The sequence below is a fragment of the Lactuca virosa genome, chromosome 8 (assembly GCF_052849685.1).
Source record: "Lactuca virosa cultivar CGN04683 chromosome 8, Lactuca_virosa_CGN04683_v6, whole genome shotgun sequence".
NCBI classification, from domain to species: domain Eukaryota; kingdom Viridiplantae; phylum Streptophyta; class Magnoliopsida; order Asterales; family Asteraceae; genus Lactuca; species Lactuca virosa.
This window is the reverse complement of record NC_136433.1, coordinates 169,501,176-169,512,546: the sequence shown is the minus strand read 5'-3', so window position 1 is coordinate 169,512,546 and position 11,371 is coordinate 169,501,176.

Here is an 11,371-nt window from a genome sequence, read left to right as displayed (position 1 = left end):
ACGTGGCTCATCATGGCACATTCAACACCAATGTTGATGAAGTGTGGAATCAAGTATGAATCAAATCAGAGTTATACGAATATAGATTGAACACAAGATGTAAATATGATCTGGTTTCAGCTCTATTATGCTTTCAACTGTTACAGAGAGAAAATAGACAAGTTGTACAAAGACTCTTATCTAACTCTAAGTAATGTCCATATTTATAGGAAACGAGAAAGCACACAAAAAATTACAAGGACTAAACAATACGCTTCGTTACAAATGTGCCTTGTAAAATAAACTTATGACTTCGACATATTACAACTGGTCTTCGACCCTTACATTCTCCCCCTTTGTAATAATGTCGACCATCTTGAGTTCAAAATAATCTGTATAGCATACAGCATCACCCTTCGGATTTCAGAGTACCAAGAAATAATTTTCTTCAACTCTTTCTTGTCCCCTTCGTTATTCTTCTTGCAGCTATTCATACGAACAATAAAGTTCGTATACTGGGACGTTGTGTATCTCTCCACTTCGCAAGCTTGGAATAAGAATCTATTGGCTTTTCCATTTTTATCTTTCCCTGCGAAGACCAAACCAAAAGGCTTCAAACATATTTCCCCATCAGCATACTTCTTCAACTCAGGTTGAGTCTTCGTTGGTTCCATGGGTACTTTCACTTCTAACCCCTTCGCTGTAGCTAACTCCACATCCATTAGGGCTAAACACTCATAGTAGTTATCTATGAATATTTTGATGTGAGCTAGACCAAGAAGAAAAACTTCTGGATCAGTCTCTCGAAGATACGAAGCATCTTTATCTTTCAAGAGTAATGCAAATTGTATAAGATCATACAAGTTCATTAATGGAAAATAAGCTATTGAGAAATTACATTCCTGACCATTCGCCCTTGCAACGTAAAATCGAAGGTTCTACATCATGTCTTCGAAAAGAACATCCTTCTTAATACTGATCACCTTCTTTATCTTCACGAGTGACCAAATTTCCTCTGGAACTTTCCCTAACACAGCATGAAACTGTTGGGTTTTAGTATACTACAACATCCTATGGTGCACATACAACCCTAAATACCTTGGATCTATGTTTTCTCTATTATACATGCAAATGGTTTCCAAGGCATTAAACCTATAACTAGCATGCATTTGACATAAACCATATAATATACTAGTTAGGGAAACATACCTTTTATGTGGCTTGAAGTCTTGATGTATTTGGCCTTAAGAGCTTAGCACCAATAGTATGAAATGCCTCAAATGGAATCACAACACACCTAGGACAAAGGTGGCTCTTGAGAGAGAATTCCATGCACCAAAACACCTCCATATTTCTCTAAGAAAAGAAGTGGTGATTTTGGCTATGGAGTAACCTATTTATATATAGGATTCCAAGGGTCATGGGTATAACCCATAATCCATACCCATGGGTTTTATGATCCATGGTTCATGTGGCCCAACTCTTTATGTATCCATACATAAACTTGGTCCAACATGGATCATAAGCCCAACACATATAAATATAACTAATTATCATAATTAGTCCCCATAGATTTAATTAGTCTCTTTTGATCACTAAATTAATTCCAAATTAATTCTTGATCGATACTAATTAAAACATACGATTTCATATTAATATATTATAACTTATAATATATTAATAAACCATAAATAACCTTCTCTCAAAAGTCCATCCTAACAAATTGTCCTGATGATATGCAACCCAAATGGACCATGCTACTCTCGGGTCAAGTACATACCAATAATAGTTATTGCCTTAGACGTCTAATCCAACAGAAACCTGAGCTTCATGTATGTGTAATCATCATCATTATCAAACTTCTCAGCAATTTTGTACTGAGCCATGATAAACATCATTTCATTGATTGGGAAATCCAGTTGTCTCATATCCGTATTAGCAACTGCATAGCTTTGCTTCGGCTTCTTCTCAAAAGCATACATATGGTTATATGCAACTCTTTCTTCAATTGTTTCGTAATTGTAATGCTTCGCAGGATCACCCTTGTTAATTCCAGGTGGGTCACTTGCACGAAGACTTAAAATGCTTTGAACAACTCTTAATTTTTCTACGTCAGCCTCAGCTTCAACTTTCTTTTCTTCTTTCGACTTTTCGACCAAAATTGTTTTCCCTTTGTCTTTGATCGAAGAATTATCACCAACTTCCTTCGGCTTCGAACTACTACCACCTTCCCCAATCACAATTCCTTTATAAATTGGTCTTGAAATTGGCTTCGTAGAAATTGACATTGTTGTCACAACTGTCGAAGTAACATGTCCAGCAGTTGAAATAATTGGCTTTGATACTGGAATTGTTGTTTGAAAAATCTTCACAACAGTTTTACCAGCTTCAGTTTTCTCAGCTACATGCGAAATCTCACCAACTTTCGCACTACCAACCTTCTTTTCTCCCCCTTGCACCCTAGTGACAACAGGCGGGGCATCCGTTGGTAGAAGACTCGAAAACTTTGATAATGGAGCCAATTGTTTGTGCAACACAGCCTCGAACTGAGAAAACTTTTGAGATAGGAATTCTGGAGTAATGATCGAAGAGGCAACAGGTGTGGTAGACAAATCTTTCAACTCCTTCAACAAAGAGGTAAGTTCCACAAAGTTTCGACTGTTATCTGTAGAAAGTTGAGTTACTTGAGGACTCAATGACATATTTTGTAACAGCATCACAAATAACATCCACTTTTTGATTGAGAGATGCATAGTCTTGCTGAGCACTAGCAATCTCTTTGGAAGCAGTTGACATTTTGATTTGAGAATCGAGTCTTATGATTACGACAATCTCTTGAGAATTTTAGTCGATAATCATCTGAGATAAGCACGATCAAGAAGAGTTGAAGACTAAAGAAAATGAAGAACATGAAAGAACTTGTTGGAGTAGAGGGTTTAATCTAAAAATTTTCAGTGAATTGTGGAATTGGTGTTTGTGAATCAAAAATACTTTACCAGTTGAAGGTACCGATTTGAAAGTCAACTGCAAAAAGAAAAAGTCAAAGTTGTTTTTCTTTTGCTTCGTTAAGGGTTCTGTGATGAGTTTTGAGAATCGATTTGGGAAGAGTAACGAAAGTCAAAATTGAAACTTGTTCATAAGTGAATGAAGGAGGTTCGATATTGGTTCTAATAAAGAATCTGTATATCTGAGAAGAGATAACGAGATTTTGAATATGGAGTCGAATCTTGGTTTGAGCTGTTCGAGTTGATGAAGTGTCGATCACCCTTAGCTGGAGTCGAATGCCTTGAAATTGAAACATGTACTGGAAATCGAACAAGTATCGATGATGGATCGAGCGTGTTGAGTTCGAATCGACCTTCAATTTGAGTAGATATTGGGAAAACGATTTTGACGGTATCGCTATGGGAGTTCAATTTTGACTTTGCTATGTCAAACCTCCCTATTCGTCATCTGGTAACGATGTGAAGAAGAAAACAAACGTTTTCACTTTGCATCCTTTATCTCTCAGCAGATTGGCACTTTTCAACCACATTCGAAATTGGGATTAAAATTCTGTTAAATGAAGAATTTTCGTTTTACATCCCTAAAGTTTCAGAAAAATGGCAGAATTTACCCAGTTTCGCAATTAGGCTAAAAATTCTGAGAAATGGAGGATTTTACGTATCAGGTCCCTGGAGTTGGTGCGAACTTATACTTTATGCTCAGTTTCGCAAATGGGGGAGTGTTTCGCATCTTAGGCTGTTTTTGGCGCAACGGGTCTCTGCAGAATTCAGAAAGTGACACTTTTTACCCGGATTTTGGAAAATCTTGCAACTTTCACCAAAAAAAATTCAACAATTTTCACAAATTGGAAATTTTTTGAGGCTTTTTCGTGATTGTTTTTCCGTGCAAGATTTTTGGTGTTTCATTTTTGGTACACATCAAGGGGGAGTATTGTGAAGACTATTCATCGGGCGCTTCTCAACCTTAATGGGTTTTATAATAATTTTTTGATTATAAAAAGGGGGAGAATGATGGGTATTCGAAGCTTCTCGGGTTTGTCGAATATTCATTTGCGGATTTGAAGACCAGTGTTAGTTCGAGGGGGAGTTTGGTCTTGATCGCGCTAGCTCGTTGGAGACTGAAGTCGGGACATCCAATCCTAACTTTGAGGCGGAGAATGTTAGGGTACAAAGTCATGCTTGGATGTGGAGTCTTAGGTTTTACCTTCTTGTATGTGTAAATGGGTTGGTCTTTCCTATAAATAGGAAGTGAGTGACTCCCATTATGTAATGAACATTTTGAGAGATTAGTTTAGAGAGAGAATTTGCAAAACCCATTTTGTACTCTTTCTATGAAACTAATGAGAGCTTAAAAGAATTATTTACTCTTGTGTTCATGTTCTTGATTTTACTTGATGATTCACTAGATCTTTCATATTCCGCACATGCCATCATAATTTGTTGGATTAATGTCTAAGTCCATAACTATATTTGGTATGTACTTGACCCGACCCGGCATGGTCCATTTGGGTTGCACTTCACCGGCACAATTTATATGGATAGTCTTTTGAGAATAGTATATTTATGATTTATATTAATATATTATAAGTTCTAATATATTAATATGGAATCATATTATTTAATTAGTATTGATCGAGAATTAATTTAGAATTAATTAAGTGATCAAAAAGAACTAATTAAATATGAACTCTTATATATATGGAATGGGCCAAGTTCATTTAGGTTGGGCTAAGCTTTCATGGATGGTCCATGGAGCTTTTAACCCATGGACCCTATGTAAATGAAAGGTCATGGGTATTAGGGTTTACATGGATGTAACCCTAATCCTCCATAATATATAAAGGGGTCCTTGGCTCACAAAATTGGCACAAGTGTGTGAAAATAAGAGTGGGCCGATTTTAGTGTGCATACATATTCTCTCAAGTTCTTCCAAGGTGTTTTGGTGATTTGTGATTCCATTTGAGGCTTCCACACTATTGGGGCTAAGCTCTTAAAGCTTGAAGACATCAAGTTACATCAAAAGGTATGTCATCTAACTAGAACTTTGTAGTATAGGTGCTTCATAATATGCTAGTTAGAATGAAACCTTGGAATAGTTAATATTTGCATGTATAATAGAGAAAACATAGATCTAAGGTTTATAGGGTTGCATGTACACCATAGGAGTGTTAGAATGCTCAAAACCCAACAGTGGTATCAAAGCATGGGTTGTTTTCTGTTATATTGATGCAAATGTTTTATTTTCAAGTTGGAAAAAAAAAGGAAAAAAAAACATGACGTTTGTCAAATTTTAAGATAATTACTTGTTTTGTGAAAAAACTAATTATTTGTAAAATTTGAATCATTTACTATATGAGTTGAATTAGGTCAAATTTAGTAAAAGATAAAATGATATGATTATTTTATTAGTTTTAAAAGTTTGATCTAAATGTTTTAAGGAGTTACAAATTTTGTCATAAAATTTTGGAGCTCAAAAGTTTTTTTTAAAGTTGTGATCTTAAGTGTTTTGAAACCTCCATAAGTTATGGATATGAAAGTTTTTTTTTTTAAAAAAAAAATTGATTTAAAGTTTTTATGGAGTTACAAAATTTGGAGTTAATGTTTTAAAGAATTCCAACTTGTTCTTAAGTTATGGAACATGAAAAGTTTCATCATAAAACAAGTATTTAACTCCATAAGTTATGGAATCCAAAGGTTTTCAAGAGTTACAAAACTTGCCCTCAAGTTTTGGAATTTGGAAAAAGCTTTTTATGAAAAAAAAAAAAAGAATTGAATTCTAAAACTCTTGGGTTCATAACTTAAACAATTAATTAAATGGTTTTAATTTTGAATTTAATAATTGGAATTATGATGTTTTATTGAATAATTCAAATTAACTCTTATGGACTTTATTAATAGTTAATTAAAGCGTTTAATTAAATGAGTATTATTAAATCCATAAATAAAGATTTGGTTTGAGTTTAATTAAATTAAAAGTTTAGTTTAATTAATAGATTAAACCACCAAGTATTTTAAATGTCTAAAATACACCCTTATACTATTATAATATTAAAAGTTTAATATATTATATGTATAAGAGCAAGTCGTCTTACCAATAGTAGGCCTCATTCACGAAGCCGGTCTATAAGGGGGTATAAGATTACTGCCTATAAAATGGCAGTTTAATGGGTGTCTACTCTCACCCACCGCTTCCTTGACTGGTGGAGGGTCGTTAGCCGAACAGGTAGGACAAGGACTATAATTCTCCCTTCATTAAAAGTATTAATGATAAATACTAAGTAACTAAACCTTTTATTAATTCCCAATCTTAGTTACTTAGGAAAATGTGAATAAGGTGCTAATCCATGAAATTACACTTTGCACTTTGTTTAAGCTGTTAGTGGAGTGTGTGTGGTTAACCGGCGCACTAACCTGGACTTAACAAGGTAGGCAAAGGGTAACTTAATGTTTATCATAGTATCGTTGGAGCGTGTGTGGTTAACCGGCACATCGATTGAGGGGTAAATATTAAGGGTACCAAGTATATTTGCATGGTTACTTCACACCTTGTTTTGTGATCCTCGGCATCCCAGTCACAAAACCTGAAGGGCACACTCGAGATTGAAACATGCCATTGAAAAGTTCAATGAATCTCAAAAGAATCTAGGAGTTTCAAAACCAATTAAAACCTAATAATACATTTCGTTTATCTTGGTGGAAATTGGTGAATCGTCATTCACCTACCTTCAAATATTTTATAGCTTGGATTACGGCATCCCTCTTCCAAGTTATAAAAATAGTTTGTTGGGTCCTAGCCTTAATATATCATATTGGGTGTTATATTAAGGATTTAAATCAACTTTACGTGAATTTCTCCCATTGTTGATGTCTGGTTTAGACAACAATGATCTTCCCAAACCAAGCTTTCCTAATGAATATGACTTCCCGAGTTTGGCTCATGGAAGTCATACTTCTCTTCCTCTACCTCCTCCAATTATTCTCCCTAACCCACAAGTTCAAGTTCACTCAAGCCCTAATGGCAAGCAAGGTCTATGTGTGATCACATCTTAGAGATGAAGTCACATATTGACAAGCCGGGAGAGTTGGGTGTCAAAGTCTTGAGAAAGTTGGATGTTCAATCACTTTCTAAGTCACATAGTGAGTTCCTTTGGGACTACTATGAAACAGACTATGACATGAACCTTAATGATCATATCTATTTGCTTGGTGCTGCTGAATCAGCAATGATTTGGAACGATAGTAAAGCAAATTTGATTAGAAGATCAACTTCCCAAAAACTTTATGGACAGTGACAATGGTGACACTGGAAATCCAGAAAAAGCATTCTCTTCCCAATGGAAAGGGATTGGCCATAGTCAACCCGGTTGAGCAAATGGTAAAGAGAAAGGCTAAGTCTGAGATAGTCCCATTACCAAAGGGTCCATATGTTTATTTTGCCAAAGGAAGGGGAGTTGATTGCAAAGCTGCCAAATTTACCTAAGGATGTTAAAGTCAATAAGTTTGACTCTACATCAGGTAGAGCCCATTATCTAACTCTGTTAAGTTCTATTCTGAGATCCTCATTACATGATGTGACTGGGTCACATGTTGATGTTTTAAGAATCAAAGAATAGAGAGAAATATTAAAGGAAGTATATGGTGATTCTGATCGCGAAGGTGGATTTCGATCGCATCAGAATTTTGAGCAGTTGCTTAAGAAGTTATTATATATTGCTAAGGAATAGATAACAACAATTTTCCATGTGGATTGTAAGGATAAGTTTTTTCGCAAAGTTTTAAAATAAAAGAAAATTGTTTAATTTTATTTATTTGAAGTATCCTTACAATGGCATTTGTGGAAAATTGTTGCTTATATGATTCCTCTGACAGCAATATTGGAAAATGGATTTGATTCTTTCATTTGTGGTAGTGTCTAAATTTACCAAATCAGGAAAGTTCCTCATCGCCCAAGTTTCAATTGGACCGAAACTTGGAATCATGCAAGTTGAATAGTATGATGAATGAGAACTTTCAAGCATTGGAAAATCAAGACTAATTACTTGTTCACATGGATGTGTGAGTCAAGTGAAGGACTAAAGGGATCGAGTACACATTCTTGTGCACTGGTCATGTCCACCACAAAGCTCGTTAAGACTATTTGATTTACTAAAGTTTAGTAAATATGGTTATACTTACAAGTTTAAGTATAATTCTGAAACATTGGAAAAGTCTCAATGTATGGCAGAACGAATGGGAAGAATCAAATTAGGCAGAAAGATAAAAGTTTCTCAAATCTGAAAAGATGGGAGAGTACTTTAGTATCATGTTTGTGATCATCTTAATGATTTAGAAATCATATCACAATTAGTCCTCTAAAGGTCATCTTAGTGCATTCTTATGACTAAGAAGAGGAGTCATGAATTGTTGAAATGGTTAGATCAGGAAGATGAGTCATACTTCGTTCAAAACAATTCTTAGAGTCATACTCCAAGATTGTAACTTGAGTGACATATCTTAAGGAAAGGTTTAAAACACTTGTCAAATGTAAGAGTAAAAGTGTCCTACTCTTGTACATTTGAAATTGGTAAGTTGTGATGTTTTGGATAAAACAAAGACCAACTAAGGCCAATTGTGTGAAGTGTTTGTCTTGATAAAGAATCCGCACTATCTCTTGAATATTTGGCAAGATAGTCTTATATGTCAAGAGGATAGTGGGAGTCTTAAAGATCCTAAAAAGAATTTCAAGAACTAATCAAGAATAAAACCTGAGGTTCTTCACTAGCACACGACTTGAGGTTTATAACCTATCGTGTTGACATATTATGTGCCCATTCCAGTTAAAGTTGGCTTTGCATAGGAGTTCTGAAAGTTCTCAATTGGTTGCATAACAACTTGGAAGCAATGGCAGGCCTTGTACTGCCAGGTGGCAAGAAGTTAAGATTGCATAAGTTCAGTCCATATGATTTTGGATTTGTCATTATCCTTGTCTTGTGACTATGGTTTTGACGATTCACATGGATAAGAACACATACACCATAAAATCTAAGGGTCATAAGGTTTCTCTCCGATTCATGAAAATGATGGTGAGGAAACACTTCCACCAAGTAGATTTGAAGCAGATGGCAAAAGGTCTAAACAATTGAGACTATGATTACGGCATCCCTTTTCATATTTCTGAAATTGTTTAGACACACATGCATGCTATCTAAGGAAAGATGTATGATTTTTATAAAGTTTTATCAAAGCATCTCGTATCAGAAATCTGAACTTTGGTAAGAAAGTCAATAAAGTATTGATTTCTAGAAGTACATCTGATTTCTGAGTACATGTCAGAGCTAGTGGGAGCATAAGTTTTATGCTAGTAATCATCATGTTAGTGGGAGCATGATAATTATTGTTAGTGTTGCAAGTTAGCAATGTTAATTATAGAAAACAAAAGTTTCAATTCGTAAGGCTGCAGGGATTGAAAAAGTTGTTTTGCTATAATTAAGGGAGAGGATATAATTCATTTCAGTTCTAAAGGCTTAGATTGAGACCTTAATCATCTTTAGTCAAGAATATATATATGAATTTCATGTTGGATTGGTTCAACTTAAGGAAATTCTATATATTGCGTTCTCAAAATTCGATTATGATTACGGCATCCCTCTTCATAGTCAAATTTTGAAAACATCGCAAATAAAAATATTGTAGCAAAAGACTGGTCTAGAATCATGTCTTTATGTGAGACATCATGAATCGTGTACCATTTGCTTTGGGTACAGGATCGATTGCATGTGCTATAATATTTGTCATTTCTAAATTTTTCCAAATGCCTAGAGGCATTAAGAAGGGAAAAGGTCTAGAATTGGATATGACTAAAATGATTAAGCAATTATCGAGGACAATCTGAGGTTTACCAAAGATTGGTTGCTCAGGGACAGTTGGAAGTATAGTGCTAATTTTGGAAGGACCATATTGACATATTCTGAAAAGAGGCATCTCTTATTCAGAAGTGATAGTCAAAATGAGAATATGGAGTTGTCTCCATAGGTGGAAGTTATCTGTGTAAGATTAGAAAACTTAATGCAAGAAGCATGTCCAAAGCAATGTACTTTGAATATGAGACTTAGTTTCCATGGAGTTGATCTCCATTGGAATACCTTATAATGACTGTTGACAAGTGTTTGTGACTTTGTACATATTCATTACAGGAGGGTCAGTGCATATAAGTTTAAAATCTAAACAGATTTCGATAAATGATAGGAATTTAAAATTCTCACATTTTTCGATAAGGATTTGGGAGTGTGAAATTAGAATCATTGAAATTATGTTCAATTGGTTTATTTCACAAAGTAAGGATCATAGACAAACACAAAGTGCATACTTGGTGTATGGCAAAGCTATTGTTTAAGAAAAACATAGTGTACATGCTTGGAGCATGGGACAACTAGTGTTTTTAATTCAAGTATAAAGTTGATAAAACCGAAACAATGAATAATGAGTAATCAGTATGGTGATAAATAAAAGTGTTTATTTATATTCATAGGGTTTGATACCATATTTGATTCATTTATTCTTGTGTTTCACTTTGCATGTTTTGACTTCCAGAATAACTAAGTCGCTCTTCCTGAATGATTAAGTTATTCAAACCATCCACAGTCGGTCATATGTTGGAAGTAGATATGAATCAAGACTGTCATGGGTTGGTTTGTAGAGGTCCAAGTTGGTGGACAAAGTGGTGCTACAACACTCATCAGTGCTCATACGTTCTGAGTATTGGATTCAACCCACGCTCATTTGAATCACTTCATGGATTTCATCACGAGTGATCATGAGACGATAATATCTTATATTCTTCAAACCTAGAGATATGAGTTGTTACTATGAGTTGGTTATACATTGATTGCACGAAAACGCATTTGGTAACTCGATGTTATAAAATGTGCCTTTGTGTATGATTCAACAAGTAGTAGAACCAGCCATATGAGTCGAAGTTTATCCATTCCTTTTACCTTCGGGATAAAAGCGATATCTGTGGGCCCCTCGATGATTTAGCGATGACACATGTGAGTGCTTGGCCAAGCCAGGACTGATTTGATTTGTTCAATCAGTCAGTCATCATAAATCGAAAATCGGGAAACAACAAATGGACAGAGAGAATGATTATAATCCATGTCTCAGTCCATATGATATCTAGAATGGAGGAATATATGATCCCTTATCTAATGGACAAGTCATTGACAAGGTCAGAGTTCGACAGCGGCTTTAAGAGCTACGATTGCCAGTTAGGTTTTGAAGTCATACTCAATAATAGTTTTAGACTTATCCAAGTGGGAGACTGTTGGATTAATGTCTAAGTCCATAACTATATTTGGTATATACTTGACCCGACCCGGCATGGTCCATTTGGGTTGCACTTCACCGGC